Source organism: Rhincodon typus, chromosome 9 (genome assembly GCF_021869965.1).
Source record: "Rhincodon typus isolate 14 chromosome 9, sRhiTyp1.1, whole genome shotgun sequence".
Lineage (NCBI taxonomy): Eukaryota > Metazoa > Chordata > Chondrichthyes > Orectolobiformes > Rhincodontidae > Rhincodon > Rhincodon typus.
This window is the reverse complement of record NC_063340.1, coordinates 63043126-63061617: the sequence shown is the minus strand read 5'-3', so window position 1 is coordinate 63061617 and position 18492 is coordinate 63043126. Positions and strand designations below refer to the sequence as shown.

At 39.5% G+C, this 18492-nt stretch overlaps 1 long non-coding RNA gene across 4 annotated transcripts in view; it reads right to left on the bottom strand.

Moving 5' to 3' along the window:
* LOC125484012 overlaps positions 1-18492 on the bottom strand; it is a 79059-nt gene that overhangs the window by 13542 nt on the left and 47025 nt on the right. For all 4 annotated transcript variants that reach the window (XR_007262877.1, XR_007262875.1, XR_007262876.1 and 1 more), the window contains 2 exons: positions 11110-11148; positions 4168-4252 (listed from right to left, as the gene is read on the bottom strand). This is a non-coding gene — a long non-coding RNA (uncharacterized LOC125484012). The remainder of the gene's footprint in view (positions 1-4167; positions 4253-11109; positions 11149-18492) is intronic.

The following is an 18492-nucleotide window of genomic DNA, read 5'->3' as shown; positions in this document are numbered from 1 at the left end:
TGAATTTGATTTTGGTAGTTCAGGGAACGTGTACAAAAAACTCTTCAGCTGTCAGGACCAGAAACCATAAAGTGGAAGCAGAAGTAAGCCATTCGGCCCATCGGGTCTGCGCCACCATTCTATAAGCCACAGCTGATCTGATAATCTAGCACAGCATTTTCCTACCTTATCCCCAAAATCTTGATTCCCTTACTGATTAAAATCTATTTATCTCTGCCTTGAATGTATTAAATGACCTACCCATTAAGAGAGATGAAATTCCTCCTCAACTCTATTTTAAATGTATGAGCCTTTATGCTGAGATTAAGCCCTTGGACTCTAGATTCTAGCACAGGGAAAATCAATTTCTTAGTATCTACCCTGTTAAGTTGCTAAGAATTTTATATGTTTTAATAAGGTCGCCTCTCCTTTTTCTACACTGTAATGAGTACAGACGCATCCTACTTGACCCCTCCTCACAAGAAAATCCTTCCATGCTTCGGATGAAACGAGTGAACCTTTTTTAGACTGTCTCTAAATGTATATTTCCTTACATAAGAGGACCAAAACTATTCATAGTATTCCATGTGTGCTTTAACTAGTACCTTGTATACTTTTGGCAAGGCTTCCCTGTTTATATATTTCATTCCCTTCAAAGTAATTTCATTTATAATCCCTGTCATCTGCTAAACATGGTCAGAGACTAGGAATACTGGAGTGAGGAATTCACCTCCTGACTCCCCAAATCCTATTTGTCATCTACAAGACACGAGTAAGGAGTGTGATGGAATACTCTCCACTTGCCTGGATGAGTGCAGCCCCAACAACACTCAGGAGAATTGACACCATTAGAACAAAGCAGCCTGCCTGACTGGCACGACATCCATAAGCACCACTGCCTCCACCACTGATGCTCAGTAACAGTGTGTACTATCTACAAGATGCACCGTAGAAATTTACCAAAGATCCTCAGACAGCACCTTCCAAACCCACGACCACTTCCACCTAGAAGGACAAGGGTATCAGACGTATGGGAACACCAACACCTCTAAGTTCCCCTCCAAGTCACTCACCATCCTGACTTGGAAATACATTGCTGTTCCTTCACTGCTGCTGGGTCAAAATGCTGGAATCCCCTCCCTAATGGTATTGTAGGTCTAGCCAGAGCAAATGGACTACAGCGGTTCAAGAAGGCAGCTCACTATTACCTTCCCAAGGGCATCTAGGGATGGGCAAAAAAGGCTAGCTAGCCAGCGATGCCCACATCCCACATCAAAATGCTTTTTGTGAATTGAGCATGGAAACCTCCAAATCCCTGTGCGCTTCTCCTGTGTACTGTCATTCTCCATTTAAATAATATCCAGCTCCCTTATTCTTCCTAACAAAGTGCATTCCTTTGTACTTATCCACATTATATTCCATCTGCCAAGATATTGCCAACTCATTTAACCTGTCTGTATGTGTCTGCAGACTCTTTTTGTTGTCCTCACCACTTGGCTTCCCACCTACTTTTGTGTCATCCTTAAAATTGGCAATAGTACATTCATTCCCTCATCCAAATCATTAACATACAGTAAGTATCTGATCACTATGGAACTCCACAAGTTATAAATTGCCAATCTGAAAATGCCCTCCTTATCCCATCTCTATACATTCCATTAATTTGCCAATCTTCTATCTGTGCTAATATGTTACACACAACTGCATGGGGTCTTCTTTTGGTAAGTAGCCTTATGCACAGTACCTTGCCAACTGCTTTTTGGAAATCCAAGTATATTACATCTACGGTTCCCTTTTATCTATCCGGCTTGTTACCTCCTCAAAGAATTCCAATAAATTTGTTAGGCATGATTTTTCCTTAATGAAGCTATGCTGCCTCTGCTCGATCATGTTATGAATTTCTAATTTTTCTGCTATTACGTCCTTTATAAAGTACTGTAACATATTCCCAATGACAGATGTTAACTGGCCTTTGGTTGCCTAGTTTTTGTCTTCCTCCCTTTTTGAATAAAATTGTTACAGTGGCAGTTTTCCAATTCTCTGACACTTTCCCAGAATCTAAGCATCCTTGGAATATTGTTAACAGTAGATGCTTCCTTTAATATCTTAGGATATAGACAAACAGACAAGTTGGCAGAATGGGCAGACAGGTGATAGACGAATTTCATTGTGGAGAGGTGTGAGTTATGTACTTTGATACAAAGAACATGGAGAGAGGGTATAAAATAAAGAGCACTATTCTAATTGGTGTGCAAGGCCATTAAGATCTGGATGTGTGTGTAAGTCATTAACAGTGGCAGTACAGGGAGAGAGAGATGTTAATAAAACATGTCTTTTAATAGGGGCAAAGAGTACAAGAGCAGGGAGGTTATGCTGAACCTGTATAGCACACTGTTTAGACCTCAATTGGAATATTGCATACAGTTCATTGAATTCCTACAGTGCGGAAGGAGGCCCACTGAGTCTACAGCAATCGTATGAAGAACATCCCACCCAGACCCAGCCCCAGCCCCCTAGTCTATCCTATCCCTGTAACCCCTTATTTACCATGGCTAAACCACCTGGGCACTACAGACAATATAGCATGGCCAATTCACCTAACCTGTACATCTTTGGACTGTGGGAGGAAACCAGAGCACATGAAGGAAACCCATGCAGACAAGGGGATGGGAGAAGGGAAATCATGCAAACTTCACACAGACAGTCAGCAAAAGCTGGAATTTAAACCCAGTCCCTGGCACTATGAAGCAGCAGAGTTAACCACTGAGCTACCATGCTGCCCTTATTTTATGGGCACAACATGACAGTTCTGGACGCAACATTTTAGGAAGGCTATAACATGCATTGGAGAGAGTGCAGAAGAGATTGATAAGAATAGTTCCAGGGATGGGAAATTTCAGTTGTGAGGAATATTTGAAGAAATTGGTACTGTTTTCATCAGAGTGGAGAATGCTGAGGTGATGTTTGCTACAAGTTTCCAGAATCATGAGAGGGTTTGAGCACAGCAGATCGAGACAAATTGTTCTCAACTGTAAAGAATTGAGAAGCAGCCAGCACTGTTTAAAATGTTTTGCAAAAGAAGCAACTGCAGGGAAGGGAAAAAAGAACTTTCACAATGCCAGTGGTCAGAGTTTGGAATGTACTGTCTGGAAGTGTGGTAGAGGCAGGTTATGAAGCACTTGAGCACATTGAAACTGAAACAATGTGCAGGGTTATGGGGAAAAGGCAGGAATTTAGCATGAAGTCAAAATGTTCAGAGAGCTGATGTAGACATGATGAGCTGAAAGGCCTTCTTCAGCACTTTAACAATTCTTTGATTCTGTGAGGATATAAACCATTCAGGTCTAGGGGTCTTATCAGTAAGTTTTCCTAATGCTTTCTATCTGGTGATAATTATTGGATTCATTATCCTCGACACCAACATTTTTGTTCCTTGATTATTCAGTATTTTTGGGATTTCTTTTATTAATTCACAGGATGAATGGTTTCTCTGGCTAGGCCAGCATTTATTGTACATCACTAATTGACCAGAGGGCAGTTAAGATTCAACCACATTGCTGGAGTCTGGAGTCACATGTAGGCCAAGACAGGTAAAGGTGACAGTTTCCTTCCCTAAAGGACATTCGTGAACCAGGTGGGTTTTTCCCAACAATTGACAATGGTTTCATGATCATTATTAGACTCATAATTCTACATTTTTGTGGAATTCAATTCTACCATCTACCATGGCAGGATTTGAATCCAGGTCCCCAGGATATTACCTGGGTCTCTGGAATAATAGCCTAGTAATAATACCACCAGGCTATTGCCTCCCATATATTTTCGTACTTGTGAAGACTGGTGGAAATGATTTATTCAACTTTTGTGCCATTTTCTGGTTCGCCATTATCATTTACCTGGCCTTATTCTCTAAGGGGGCCTACCTTCACTTTAGCTTCTTTTATATTTTACAGATTTTAAGATACTATTACTATCCTTTTTGTATTACTTGTTAGTTTATTCCCAAAGTTTATTTTCTTACACTTTTGATATTATTTTGGTCACGTTTTGTTGATTTTTAAAACTTTCATAATCCTTTGGTTTACCACTAAATTTTGCCATACTGTATGGTTTTCTTTCAATTCATTACTTAGCTTTCTTCGTTAACCATAGTTGGTTTTTCCCCTTCCAAGAGTCCTTCTTACTCACCAGGATATGTCTTTGTTTTGAGTCATGAGCTTCTTTTTAAACATCTGCCACTGTTCATCAACATCTGCCACTGGTCTGGCAACATCTGTGAAGAGAGAAACTGAGTGAACATTTTGAGTCCGGTATGACTTTTCTTCAAAGCTGAAACTGGCTGGAAAATAGACACAGCGGGAGGAGGAGTGAGTGGAACAGATGGTGAGGATGCCCACAACAAAAGGTAGTGCTAAGAGAGATAGAAATGTAAAAGAAAGTGATAGGAGTGGAAAGAGTGCAAAGCCAGTAAGGCACAAGAAAGGCATGGTTTGGGAATGGGGCTGGGGGCTGTGGATTTAATCAAAATTGATGTCAGAATTAATGCTTGAAGTAGTTTAACTCAATGTCCTAGATGCTATAAACTGGCTTAATGTAAAATAAGGTGTTGTTTCTCCAGAGATTACACAGTGTGGAGCTGGAGGAGCACAGCAGGCCAGTCAGCATCAGAGGAGCAGGAAAGTTAACGTTTTGGGTTTGAACCGTTCTTTAGAAATGATTTCTGAAGAAGGGTTCTGACCCGAAATGTCAACTTTCCTGCTCCTCTGATGCTGCCTAGCCTGCTGTGCTCCTCCAGGTCCACACTGTGTTATCTCTGACTCCAACATTGGCAGTTCTTACTATCCCTGTTGTTTCTCCAGCTTGCATTGAGCGTCATTGGAATACTGCTACAGCCCCAGGATGGAAATGTTAGCATGGGAACACGTTGGTAACAGGAAGATTATTCTTATGGACAGAGCAGAGAGTGTTCTGTAAAAACAGTCGTCCGGTATAGTCTTGTCAATGTAGAGGAGACCACATTGCATCGGTGTATACTGTAGATTAGATTGGAAGAATTACAAATGAAACAGCACTTCATTTAGAAGATGTGAACCTTGGACAGTGAGGAGAGAAGAGATAAAAGGGAAGTTGTTAGACTTCTGTGATTGCATAAGAAGGTTCCATGGATGTTGGAGAAATGTAAGGAGTGATGGAAGAGTGGAGCGGGATGCAGAGAGGGCATGGTCCCTATGGGATAATGACAGTGGTTGGGAAGGAAAGATGTGTTGGTGGTTGGCACCCTGTTGGAGGTGGCAGAGATGATGGAGAATGATTCTTTGAATGTGAAAAATTTGATTTTGAAAACTAGTGGGGTGACAATTGAGGGGAAAGGGAAACCCTATCATTGCTCTGGCCAAGATGAGGGCAGAAATGTAGGTGCTAACTGGAAACATCTGGTGGTCCAGTCAATCATGATGGGGAAAGTGGCACCCGGTGGAAGATAGCTTCATAAGAACATGTGTAATGGAAATGGAGAAACTGGAAGGATGAAATGAGTCTTTGGGGAAGCGGGGTGTGAGGAAATGTAGTCAAGGTAACACTGGGAGTCAGTGCTTGTAATAAGTAATGGTGGGCAGCATATTCCCAGAAGTGGAAACAGCAAAGGCAAGTAAAAGAAGGGAAATATCAGCAATGGATCAGGGGAAAGTGAGTGATTGATGGAAATTGGAAGCAAAATTGATTATTTTTTCCAATTCCAAACAAGAGCAGGAAATAGCACCAATAACATCATCAGTGCGGGTGGGAGCTACAGTAGGACTGGAACAAAAGCTATGACAGACATTGCATGTTTCTTCTTCAAGACTACGTGAGCATAGACATGACCATGGAAAAAAGGCAGGCAGTTAGAGTGCCCAAACACACACCCTGAACTTATAATTGCTCACCTTACCTACGGATCCAGGAGAAAACCTATTAGAAATTTCCACAATTCATCTGCACCTTCTTTGCACCAGGGTGAAAAACCAGGAGTTTGCAGCTAAAGTGGAGCCAGAAACTTCGGAGCAGGCATAATTTTGTGGCGTCAAAAGACACTGAATGCTTTCCATTTGCACTCATTCCTTCCTCTTACCTATTGAAAATGAGCATATTTTATACTTCTATTTTTCTCATAGCTATTGTGTTGTGACTAATTAGGATTTTACTACTGCTGGTATTTTCAATGAGGTGAAAGAGGCATGGATGAATTAATAAACTGATGGAATTAGGAATGAGACACTGCTGTTAATGTTAGGTCATTATATTGTTTGAATCTTTTGTGTTAATTCAACTTTCTATTCAAGATACCACCTACTTAAATTTTCAAACATACATCATTCCCACATTTGAAGGTAAACTTCCCTCATGTCAACTGGGCAAACAGAAACATGCAAGTCATGAGAAAATAAACTCTCTGGTTTTACAAAGTTTTCCACCTTAAGGTCTGGATGGGAAATATTAAACTTCGATGTGAACTAAAGCTGCCATTTGAGTTTGGGGCCTTTAGTAAAGCTACAGAAGTAATATTACTTCATTTGAAGCAAATAATACTTCTCCTTTAGCATTTTTCCTTTCACATGACTATATGCTCAGTTGGCTACATTGCCCTTACCCAGATTTCTATAATGCTGGCCATTTGTGCTGTGAAGTGAGAAACAAACAGTCCTGGAAAGTTTCATCAAAGCATTAAACATCAAGAGGTTGATGCCTTGCATCATTAGCTTAAGCTCTGGTACAATTAACTATCTACTACATTATTAGTGCCATCACTAAGCTGCAAGAACACATATATCAGTTTTTGTCTATTTTCTGACAGGCGTTGAGATTTTTTTTTCCTGAGTATCACTGGAGGCTTTGAAAATGTATCTGAAATTGACAAAGTATTTGTACAGATGTGCATTTTGGTGATGGGGGAGGGGTGTAGAAGTGGGGTGATAAGTACAGTCAGGTACAGAGCAGGATATCAATTGAATAATGATTACAAGTGAGCTCACTGTGGTGCAAGCACCTGTTGTTTAACTGAAGGAATGTCCTTACCAGGCCTTGAAGCCCAGCTTTGTTTCTTTTTTGTCTTGGTTCTTTAGCTGGTGTACAGATTACACTGAGGGCACAGGGGAACAGCCGTTTATGTGCTTTGTGGTCAGTACTCTGGGGATTATCTCCAAGTCAATGTTTATGGAGTGCCGCAGCTAACACTGCCCAGATGCTGTATCTGTGGGAAACCCTGAAACCACACTGCACTAGGCTTGCGGTGTTGTCAGGGATAAATACTCTTTCCTATTCAGGCCGTTTGTATATACACAAGTTTTTTCACACCAACTGAGTGAGCGTAGTGGCAGTTAAGGCAGATGCAAACATAGCACTACTGGTGAAATGCCTTACAGATGTTTGAGGTTACCAGTTCTTCAGGTTATTAGAATTCAGAGTTGGGGTTTGAAGCCCTGATGGGAGGTGTATTTTTGCCCCTGTTATTTGCTGTCATGTGGGTTTACAGAATGCAGTGGAGGTGCAGGGAATTGCTTCAACCACATAAGGCAAAGTTTCACACAGAAGTCTAGACCACAACAGGATCTGGAAAAAGAGACCAGTCATTCTTAGCTCACACACAAAAAAACCTAACTGTTTACTTCCCTTTCAGGAGCTATAATTAAAATCACCAAAGCTTCAGTAAAGGCATCAAGACCCTACCCGAAAGCTACTTTCTCTTTGTACTTGCAGCAGCATTAGTATTTTAGCAGAAATTGATCTTTCTCATTTGATTGTCCTTGAAATTTTAATGTTACCAATTCTCTAGGCATCTGCACAAATTTAAAGGCTAATCTCCATGATTCTGTTGAGAACAATCCTGCAGAACAATCAGAAAGGCGGTGAACTATTGACAAATTTCTTCAAATACAGGGAGCAATGAATGGCTCATTTTAAGTTGCCAATGTGCATTGGAACTCTGAGGAAGACTTGGTCCATGTTCATACATAGAATTTTCAAGGAAATTCAAACTTTTAACTTCCAGTTTACTCAGCTCGGACTGCTGCCTGATTCTTTATGGCAATGGGATCAGATGGCCACAAACCATGGAGACTTGGGCTGTTTGCCCTGAACTTACCCTGGTTTTTAAGTGAATTTCCTAAAGAGATTTTGCTAGTAGTTAAGGCCTGTTCACAGATTGAGCTCGAAGCAATTCAGCTGGAGTGTCAAAACACATCAACAACCACAGCAACTTCTGGCTATGGTCATCTCACCTCCTAACAATGTTCATTTACCACCTGCCTGTCTCCCAAACAATGCTCACCCCTTCCCAACAATGCTCGGCCCTTCTCCCGGCTTCTCAACAATGTTCATTCCCCTCTTGATATTTTATTCTTGGCATTATTTGGCTAATGCATAATATTTACAGAATCTGTTGAGGTAAGGGAAACACTAACGCTAATAGGAAAATCTTACTACAAGGTTGTCTTGGGTGGTTGCAATGTTGAGAAGCCTAAGCACAGTTGATCCTTGCTGGGTCTTGACTCAGGCCTGTTATACACTGTATGTCATGTATTGACTTAAGTTTAGTCAAATTAATCCCTGCCATACTGCTGCACCTTCTGTTTGGTTATGCCCTGGTATAGCCTGTGGTTGCATCTTTGGAGTCAAATTTCTTGGGGCAGTGGATCAGCTCCCTTTTGTACTGCATGTCTTGCACTAAAATTGGAATTTAGAGTGTCTTTGCAGTGGGTGTATTAGACTGCACTTGCCACAACTTGCTTTCTTTTTATATCCTGGTTACAGTGTCTAAATTGTTTACTCACCTTATGCTTACAAGTGCTGTTAGACTTGTATTTTCTGCCATTAGCTAGCAGTGAATCAATGCCATGCAAGAGAGAAGTCAGGTGATGTGGTGTAGTGATCTTAGTGAAGTTATGAATAGTTAGTCTGAGACTCTTCTGGGCATTAAGAGATTGCAAAAAGTCTTGGTTCAGCTCAGACATTTGCCAGGGAGAAGAATGAAGTTGGTGGTTAGGAAGTAAATTTTATTGTTGCCAGCACAGCATTTCAGAATCTGGGACCAGATATCTGGGCTGTCCCATCATGCACTTAGTTTAGTGATGTTATAATCCATAGCCTTGCTCTTTGTTCCTGTGTCAGCTGTACAGAGTTTACAGAAATCCTGGCTACATGAACATTACCGATAAAAATGGCTGCCGGCCCTATCAATTTTTGGTTTGAGTGCTGAATTGGGATTTGGGCCAAGCAACCAAGGCAGCCTAGGGGAAAAATATGCCCCAGGACTCTATTGCTATGGTCAAAGTCTAAAAATAAAGAAGAAAACATAAAACATTTTTCCCCCTTGCTCCTCTTCATCTCCCCATATTTCCCACGTCCAATCAAAGCTACCCTGTGTCCCTTTGCCTATTTTCATGGCCCCCTCATACACCCTATGCAAGTCTACCCATCTCCGATATCCCCTAAAACACCCTGTGCAACTAAACACATCCATCATGGGCCATTATAGCCCCTAAGGTACTCTATGTCAATCTATCTTTCTCCTGTGCCACCCGAAGTCCATCCACCTATCCTCAATTATGAGAAAAGATATTCAATATATTCAAAAACATTTAAATAAATTGAATTTTCTTCAAATAATCTCTTACGAGAATAAACATTTTGCTTAAATATTTAATCTCTCAAATAAGTAATCCTTTACATAAACAAACATTTCCACTAAAAAAGCAATTGGAGCTGTCCATCAAAAAGCTCTCCTGCTAGTCCCCAAAAAGCGAGAAATAGAAATCATTCCTCCAGTTCTCACCCCTCACATTGCCCTTACCTCACACACTCCCCGTTCTTCAGCCATGTCAACTTTTGCAGCCTAAGCCTTAAGCCCGCCCCTACATCGCTCCCCACATCCCATTTACCCTATACAGGGCTCCTCTACCTATCCCCATGACACCCTATACCCTATTCCAACTTCATGCCTACTCCACTCATCACACAATTTCCCCTTCTTGACAACTCCTTGAATATCCACAAGTACCCATGTACGTAGGACATACATAGTTCTAATAGCTAAAGTTCTATATTGCGGACTACACTTTATCAGGGAAAAGGTCTCTCATTCATAAAAGAAAAAAACATTTGACATTTCCTGGCAGTTCTTTACTGGTCAACACTTGTTGACACTTGTTGACACCTTTTGACAGTTCATTACAGGTCTTCACAATTTGAACAATTGCATGGCGTTTATGTACATTTACACACAATCTTTTGCACAATTAACAGTCCCAAAAGGGACCCTAACCTCTTCCCAAAACTTCCTTGAACTCCACCCCAAGTTGTTCTATAATCATATCTGCATGGATATCTCAGTCTTCCAATGTAGTATCCTGGCTATCCAAAAACAAAAAGCACTGAGAGCAGGTCTGCTCCTATCTGGTCTTATCACCACACATTGGGTTCCAGCAACCAACATTTGATTTTAGTGGAAGTAGCTGGTCACTGAAGTAGCTGTCTCTGAGAACTGTGCATGTTTGAACGATGGCCTGTAACCATCACCACCCCTTCACCAAATGCCACCCTGCAGAATTGAGGGATGCTGGGTTCGGGAGCAAGACTTGAAATTCCTCAATTCTTGTGACGTTTTTGCTGCGGTAGAGACACTTGGCCGTGGTAAAAACCTAGATCTATATGTTTGCTACAAAATTTGAGGAAAAATGTTAAAGTAAACTTTGTAGGCAATTGCCCAGTGAAAACATTTGTTACTCACAGATATGGCCATAATGCTGCTCTGAAGGGGAATTGCAGCTTGTAAAATGTCTACCAATGATTTTTTTTTATAAGCAACTTGTATGATGCATCCTGCTGCTTTTAAAATTTATGACATGCCAGATGTTCACATTTTTGCAGTAGAGGTCAGTCACTGAAAGGTTGAATTTGTGTATCTCTGTTTACCACCACTTTTCACCCTTTTAGTTTGAGTCCAGAGTGCAGCGTATTATATATAAACGGGTCTTTCTACATTACTGTAAGCACATCTGCCCTCCTGCATTCCTTTCTCAGACTGGTGAGCTGGCTCCAATGATCTGCAAATGTTTTTCTTATCTAACTTCCAGATATACTCCAAGAAAATTTTACCTTTGGTTTTTCTCCTTTCCTGATGGGTAACAACTTCCTCTGTAAAGAAACAGCAAGAGAGTGCTTAATGTGCAGACAAACAAATCACCTAACACAATAATTGGGCAAGTGGATGTTCAGCACCAGCAAACTTGCCACTGTCCTACTTACCAAAAGCCTACTCTGAAGTTTTGTACAACAACTGGACTTTTCGATCCTCAGTCAATACCCACTGCCTCTTAATAAAATTATCTATGGTTTGTCATCTGAAATTTCTGCACCAATGTGCACAGTTTGTCTCAAGACACTTTCTTGGTGTAACATTTTGCAGATGTGAATATTTTTGCAGTTCTGTCACCATACAAAGTGTATCAACAATGACTAAATGATCAAAATAGCTAAATTAGCGGAGGTATCTGAGCAGAACTCTAAGTATTGAACATGGGAAGCTAGCTCAGTTATCACTGTGTAAATTTGTTGCAATTCATCATTTTCTACTGTTTCTGTATTTTTGGCAGGGATTCTTCTGAAAATCTTACAAATTGCAAATTATTTAGGCCCAATTAAAATGTAGAATCTAATTTCAAAGCGCAGAACAAGGAAATGTCTTGTCATCCTGCAGCAGAAGAGTTGAACCCAAAACTGTGTATAGGTTTCAAATATTCTTAAACAATACATTGCCCGAAACGTCAGCCTTCTTGCTCCTCTGATGCTCCTTGGCCTGCTGTGTTCATCCAACTCTACACCTTGTTATCTCATTTGATAATAGGTGCAGGTTTAGAGAGGAAATCCACATATAGCTTAGATGGCTGAAAGTTTGCCAATCTGGAGGCTGGATTCTGGTTGGGAGGGATGGGGTGGTAGCAGGTGCAGTATTGGTGGAGGTCACAGATATCCATTTAAAAGGGACAAGGCTATGGATATTTATCATGAGGGTGATAACTTTAAATCACAGGCACTGTGGGAAGAGGAGCCAGTGTGGTTTGCAAGGGCAAGTGTTAGTTCAATTGGTTACCAAAGTAACAAGTCAACTGTAGGCAAAAAATTCAGACAGAGCCCTGATCATTATGTGGTGATCCTTGTGCAAAAATGCTTGGTGAGGGATATCAGATTAATTCAGTATTTAACTTAACCATGATTTGCTTCCATTGTCGGATGGCCCACCATCATTTACTGTTTAGGATTACACATAAATTGTAGCTATTTGAATAAAGTACTAAGAAGTTTTATAAAGACTGTGGCACCATATCCAGAAAAGTTCCATTAAGAGGGTAACGGAGAACGATGAAGTGAAAACTGGAAAGAAAAAGTATGATCTCTTTTCCAGAAAATAAAATGCGGCAGATGTGCTAAAGTAACCCAAGTGACTTTGAAGATTTAACAAGCAACATGGTGCAATGTGACCTCTGCAGCTTTCCACCAGCCAAAAATTCAAAGATGAAATTCTATTTGACCCAAAACAGCAGGTAAATCCTCAAAGAAAAACAGCAATGATTTTAAAAGCTGCAGCACAATGGCAATAAACTGGGCAAAGCCTGCACACAAAAAAGCCCTCCTACTTGCCAATAAATTCTTCACAATTTATTCAATGTGTGGGAGCAATTTATTGGCTTGTAAACCCAGGATCTGTTTGGTTATCACTTTAATGTTCTTTCTAACATCCAAAATATACATGTTAGCTATTACAATGCTTCTCTGGAAATGGATAATGATAAGTATTAGTGCACAGATTCTGGCAAGTGCAAGAAATAACTTTTTAAAATTCTTATTAATAGAAGATTTTTCTATTTTAACATGAATGTATTGATGCACTGTTCATTTTAAATCTAAAAACAGCTTTACCGAAGTCATACTTTCAATCTGGATAAACCATTCTAGTCTTTACAAACTACTTGAATATGCAAAAGTCAGTAATAAATTGACTCAACTTTTATTAAATAAAATCATCAGCCAAAGTCAGTGCAATTAATTTTGTAGATAATTATGTTGAGCTGTGGTCTTTGCATTATTATGGAGCATTCTGTATTTCACTAACATGGCTCACAATATTCTTCAAATAATCTGATATTTAAGGTTGAAGGGCGTAACGTTACTGGAAGAATGGTAAATTCAAGATTTTGTATTTTGATGGATATTTTAAGTAGGAACAAAACTACTTTAGAAGTTTTTTTTTAAATTGAGCATTCCACGTTAAGGTTCAAATACTCTTACATTTATTAACATAACAATTCAAATCAAGTGACTGAAAAGAGAAAAAATGGCCTTGTCAAACAAATGCTCAAAAGCACAAAGTCTAAGTGGCAGTTGTGTGTTGCTGGTCTATCAATAACTTCACTACCACTCACTGCAACATTTAGGAGAGCAACCGCAACTAATCAGTTTTCACTGCCTGAAGAGTATCAATTGCTTCTTTGTTCTATCAAGTGATTGAAAGCATATTCCTTTGAAAGAAGAAATGATTCAACAAAATAATATAAAAAATCCAGGAGAAACTTTGTACAGTCTAGCTGTTCTGAACACTCCACTTCCACACTAGTTCAGTGGGGAGGGTCAGGCTAAATGTAATGTTAATAGAGACCTTATTAGCACTCTGTACTATTGACAATACCAGGTATTTAATTATATGTTGTCATAACTGGTGTAATGATTGTGAGAAACTTGTATTGTATAGTATTGTGTTCCAGAAACATTGCAAAACTTCCTTTTGTAAAGTACCTTGAACATGTTCACTACTATGTCGGCAAATTCAGTAATTGCACATTAGCAAGATCACAAAACAGCAATGAAATGAACAGTTGATCTGTTTTGGTGTTGGCTGAGAGAAAAGATATGGTCAGGATACTGAGATAACTCTTTATCGTTCTTCATTTGCTTGCATATTGTTGTAGAGTTCATTATTCTTTGATAATTGTCTGCTCTTTAGCCCAAGACAGTGGAGCACCTCAGATCATGAGACTGGCTAACTCAGTATAGTCTGGGAATGGGACTTTCTAATCTGTATTGCTTACATCGTTACAATCTGAGCCATCATGGAAGTAACCTTTGAGCATCGTCAGAGCCATAGGCACATTACTGGAACATGAGGAAGCACGAAGCAAAACAACTTTTTGACTCACCACCAAGTCTATACATAGCTTAGGTACAATCACTATATCAAAGGGCCACTTAGCTACTAAGGGAATGGGTTAGCAATCAGGAAATTTATTGTTGGATATTAACTTCTAGTATTGTGATGCAGCCAAGATAATCCTCAATAAAAAAAAAGATTGCGTCAGGGACTGCTGCAGATTATGCTGATTGATACTAGCAGGCATATGAAGTGTTAATATGGTTTGTTTTTTTTTTGATTGCACCAATTGCTATTCCTGCTGTCTCATAGCTCTGCACACATGTCACTGCTGATACGAAAACCACACACTGATACACCACGTCTCTTTGAGTAAGACTGTTATTGAGCACCAGTGACTCATGGTCACATGAGCAGCTGTTGTCAATAGCAGCCTTGGGCTCTGTGACTGAGTGTCTTAGAAATGGTACTTCCTGCAGTAACACTACACAAATTATATTAGTGAATACTTTATTCACAAAATATTTCCCTTTGAGATGACAGGTAACCTAAAAAGTGACAAAAGAATTATTTTGTTAGACTGATGCAATATTGCCAAAAGTGGTTATTAGCAAAAAAAGTAACATAAAATTGCTGCAGACAGAAATCAATCTTTTCAGAACACATGCTAGTATCACACTTATTGCTTATGTCTGGTACTCCTTCCCAATTCTTTCCATTTTGGTTATGTGGTAGCAAGGATGTGTTTCGTACTTATTCTCTTAGGATTTGATGCCTGTATCAACAACAAAAAATGTTTGACTTTTTCACTGTGTGTCAGCATCAAACAGTGATTGAAGAGAATTGCATAGATGCCAGTAAGGGGAAGCTAAGTACAAGAGGGAGAAAGGAATAGAAGGACATGGAGACATGGCATAATGAGGAATGAGACTTTTTGGAGTATAAACACGGTATGGACCAATTGAGTTGAATAGTCTGTAAATAAAACTTCAATTTAGGCTATTTGGAGTTAAATTTGCTGACATGGACCTCTGCCTACCCAGTGTAATTTCCTTACACAAATGCATGTTAGAGAGAGGAAACTATAATACTGTCAAGTCAGGAGAGTATCTTGGGATATTAGGTTCATCTCAAAGCCAGCCTCCAGAAGTGAAGGAATTGTTCCAATTCACTGGAATGTTCAGAACCATTGTCTCTCTTTTTAAAGAAAAGCCCCATTTTGTTCTAATTTCTGTATCTCTTTTGTTTTTATCAGTTTTTCATGTTTTAGTCTGCTGAAGGTGCTGCCTCTTCCCGTTATCCCACAATGCTAGTAGTCCACTGTTTCTTTGCCTAAGTGGCAATTTCTCACGCTTGTGTCTTCGCAATGAGTCTATTTGGGCTATGGGGGGCATTACAACAGAGCCCAAAGCAGTCATTGAGGGAACTCTGCTCAATCACATTTATCAACTGATTATTACTTAACAGTGAGTAGGTTGATTTTCCCCTCTGGAGGCTTGAGTTGCATTTATTGTTCCCACAATAGTAATGCCATTACACATCAAGGGGAGATGGTTAGATTCTCTTTCGTTTAAGGAGCCATTACCTGACACTTGTGTAACACAAATATTACTTGCCAATTATCAGCCCAAGCTTGGATGTTGTCCACGTGTGGTTGCACTTGGATTGGGGCTGATCGGACTTTCCCTTCTGGAGGACTGTGCTATATTTAACATTCCTACAACAGCCTGGAAAAATTTAATTAAGCAAAGACTGATCACCTTCGTGGTCAGATTGCAATTCTGTTCAATTCAATAACATTCAGTTAACCACTGAGTCATGACTAGTTCAAACAATTTGATTTTTGATTTTTCTGTTTGGATCATATTGAAAATGGAAATATTAATTCTAAAGAACAACCACTTGCAGCACAGAAGACAACCTTTTGGCTTTTTGTTAGACAAGCTAAAACACAGCTTACCACTTCCAATCACATTGTCTTTTCCACTGTTTCAAATATTAGTCCAATTCATCCATTAGTTAAGCAAATTATTTGGTTGTTCTTGGAATCAATTGTTAAGCAAATAACAGCAGAACCTTTGGAAAATCATAATTTAATCAAACTCAGTCAGCACGGCTTCATGAGGGAGTAATCATGTCTGATAATTTAGTCGAGATTTTCATGGAAGTCTCAACCAGAGTGGATAGAGGGGAACCTGTAGATGTGTTGTATTTGGACTTCCAGATTGTGTTCAACAAGGTACCTCATAAAAGGTTAATTATTTAGAGCCCACAGTGTTAGAGGTAACATATTGGCATGGATAGAAAACTGGCTCATGGGCAGGAAACAGCGAGTGGGGTAAGGGTTCTTTTTCAGGTTAGTAATCCAGTGGGGTTCCACTGTGATCAATACTGGTACTACAACCATTTACAATCAATGCCTTAGAGGAAGGAAACGAATGTACTGTAGCCAAATTTGCAGATGACACAAAAATAAGGGGAAATGCAGGCTGCGAGAGGGATATGCACAGTTTACAGAGAAATACTGATTGATTAAGTAAGTGAGCAAAAAGTTGGAAAATCGAGTATAATGTGGGAAAATACGAAGTTCTTCATTTTTGAAGAGAGAGTAAAAGAACACAATATTATTTAAGTGGAGAAAAACTGCAGAAAGCTGCAACACAAAGGGACTTGGGGTTACTTGTACACGAAACACAAAAAGCTATCACAGGTGCAGCAGGTAGTCAGGAAAGCAATGATGGCATACAGGAACTTATAATCTTTATTTTGATTTCCCTCACGGCAGACATAGTTGATAAACTAAAAAAAAAAGAACTGCGGATGCCGTAAATCAGGAACAAAAACAAAGCTTCTGGAAAAACTCAACAATGGCAGCATCTGTGAAAGAAAAAACAGAGTTAACATTTTGGGTCTGGTGACTCTTCCTCAGAACTGAAGTTACAGATACTTGGGGATGCTCCTTGATAATCAACATGTGAGATGAGCATGAATGGTGTGACAGTGGGTGTGCAGGTAGCTGAAGATCAGGCCTCCTGGGCTTAGGTGAAAGTTTGACAATCATGACAAAGGTGACAAAGGTGAAAGGGGTTACAATCAGCAAAGGGGATGCCAGAGGTGTTCTGGGGAACATTGCTGCTCCTCTTGGATCACAAGGAGTGCTATAAAAAGCACTTAGCATCTGAAAGCAGCAGCTGCCACCTCCACCCCCTTGGGATCTTCTGAGCCCTGGGCAAGTCAGCTAATACCAGTTAATTATAAATCAGACTTTCAATTATATTGTGGGAACCAAGTTAACTATGTTAATGGGGATTCCCTCCTCTCCAAAATAGGATATTTACATGTCTTTCTGCATGCTGTGTACTAATGACAACAGGATTTTGGATTTATTCCTCAATTTTTATGGTTCAAGCCTCCTGTCATGCCTTCTCCTGCACATTGTGGATGTGGGAATTCATATTCCCATAATCCTGTGTTTTCTAACAAGTCTCTTGTTTAATGTTTTCTGACCATCCACATACATTACATGTACATACAGGATTCACCAATCAGCCACTTCTTCAAAAGATTTCTGCTGAATTTATCAAATGCAACTTACTTTTAACAAATTTGTAATTAATATTGGAATAGTTGTCATTGTTGCATGCTTTTTCTTCCTTTTGTGAAATTATTATTTTGTTTGAGTTTTTAGACTGCAGGGGAAATATGAATTTTTTTTATTATTCCTATATTCCGTGGAATTCAAAGCAAAGATAGAATTTAATGCAGGACATACTACCCATGATATCACATTGAGCTCTTCTTTACTGCACTACCATGACAACATTTTCTTCATCACACACAATATAATGATCAGCTACATCACTAAAACATTGCAGAAATTCTTCTATTCTTGTCCAAATATCACCCCAACAACACAAACATAACCTGCATCTAAAATTACAGATCAAATATTTGTAGAAAAAAAATCAATAAATGACAGTATCAACAGAAACCAGGCCAGAACCCTATTGCATATGGCATTTACTGTGCTAACATATGACCATACTGTTCTTGGGTTGCTGAGTCAGACTCACAGAGTCCACAAATACAACAAACCACACGACTGATTCTGAGATCTATCCCTGCAGAAACTGTTGAGGCTCAGCATTATTTTGAAGAAGTTCAAGCCTTTTTATTTTAAATTTCTAAATGGAGCCTTGAATCTGCTTCCAAAATAGTGCAACCAATTGCAGGGAAAGCTGCAGGATAGAACCTACACTAGAACAAATTGATTTTGTATTGTAAAAACCGAAAGAACTGCGGATGCTGTAAATCAGGAACAAAAACAAAGTTGCTGG